A 2,138-nucleotide genomic window follows, 5' to 3' on the forward strand; every position below is an offset into this window, starting at 1 on the left:
TTTTTTCCTAGGCATTGAAGTCCTTCCACAATCAGCTGGATTATTTCTTTCTCAAACCAAGTACATAATGGACATCTTGCAGGAGTTCTCTATGCAGGACTGCCAGGGTGTTTCTACACCATTATCCACCACGATTTCACTTAGGTTGAATGATGGCTCCCCTCCTACAGATGCAAAACAATTTCGAAGTGCAATTGGCAAGCTCCAGTATCTTGCAATTACTAGACCAGACATAAGCTTTGTTGTTAATAAGCTCTCCTAATTTATGCATCAGCCATCTCACACACACTGGCAAGCAGTGAAGCACCTCCTTCGGTATCTCAAATCAACTATCCATCATGGGCTTCTTTTTCACCATGGATCTAATGCTGCCCTTCATGTTTATACCGATGCAGATTGGGCAGGGGACCACGATGATCGTACCTCTACTTCTGCTTATGTTATCTATCTTGGCTTAACACCAATCAGTTGGTCATCAAAGAAATAGAGAACATTCGCTCGATCTTCAACTGAGGCCGAGTATCGTGCCGTTGGTCATGCTGTTGCAGAAACAAATTGGCTTACCAATCTTCTCAAAGAGCTTCGTATCTCTCTTGATAGTGTACCAACTATCTACTGCGACAACATTGGCACCACCTATTTGTGCCAAAATCCAGTTTTCCACAGTAGAATGAAGCACATAGCCATTGATTTCCATTTTGTCAGGGACCAAGTCCAACGTCAACAGCTCAGGATAGTACATGTTCACTCAGCTGATCAGCTAGCTGACATACTTACGAAATCTTTATCCAAATCCCAAACTCAATGGGCTGTCTCCATGTTAGGGGTCGTTCCACCACTAAATGAAGATGAAATATTTTTCATATCAGTATCATATATTTTGATTTCATTATTGTATATTCTCTGATTCTTAACCTTTAATTACTTGATAGGATTCATTAGTTTTATTGATATTGTGGGATCTTTTACCACATAATTCCTTGTATTTAAACAACACATTGTATCAATGAAACACACAAAATCATTTCTCTTGTGTATTCTGCTCCTTTACGTTTATAGGTTGACTTAAAAATGTCCTCACCGTCAATACTTTGGTTAAAAAATGTCCTTGCAGTCAATATTTTGGTCCAGAAATACCCCTATAATTGCAAAATGGGTCAAAAAAACCTTTTTCCCGAATAAATATATATATTTTTTCTTTTTAAAGACATCTTCTTACTAATTAAAATATTATTCCCTCTGTCCCTAATTACTTGTCCGCTTTTATTTTAGTTGTCCCTAATTACTTGCCCATTTTGACAAATCAAGAAAGAACAATTTTTTTTACCTATTATACACTCAATTCATTACTTTGAAAAAGGTAGAACTTCTTGAAGTTTTTAAGTTTTTAATTCATTCACTTCTTAATTAATAGGGGTAATATGGTAAACTCACTATGTCAATCATTGTTTCTTAATAGATGTGTCAATTCAAAAGTAGACAAGTAATTAGGGACAGTTGGAGTATTAAAGAACACTATTCTTGTTTTCTTTCTTTTAACAAATAAAAATATAGGAAATATTTTTTTTCTTCTTAATCTCATTTTATCAATTAAAATAGAATAACTTCATGTACCCTTTCGACATATAATATATGTCATTATAGAAGATCATAGTATATTCATCATTAATTTATATTTATATAACGATAAAACATAATGACAATAAAATAAGAAATATTTTCATTTTTTATTAATTGAAGTAAGATAAACATTTTCTAACTTTAAAAAATATTATTAGAAAAAAATGTGTTAAAAAGAAAATAAATAATATATTTATTTGGAAAATGAGCATTTTTGACCCATTAAATAACAATAAGAACATTTTTGGACCAAAGTATTGACAGCAAGGATATTTTTGGACCAAACTACAAACGCAGGACATTTTTATTCCTTTCGCATAGTTTAAGGATATTTTTGAACCAAAGTACTGACAGTAAGGACATTTTTGATATCCTTAATAGCATGTTGGTTATACCTACTAGTTAAATGAAAACTAAGTGTTTCCTGTTTCCCTGCATTAGTAGACTAGATATATCCAAGTTTATAAGTGGTAGTAGTATGTAACAGTTTACACACTAATGAATATTGGAACTCTTTT

Source organism: Solanum stenotomum, chromosome 10 (assembly GCF_019186545.1).
Source record: "Solanum stenotomum isolate F172 chromosome 10, ASM1918654v1, whole genome shotgun sequence".
Lineage (NCBI taxonomy): Eukaryota > Viridiplantae > Streptophyta > Magnoliopsida > Solanales > Solanaceae > Solanum > Solanum stenotomum.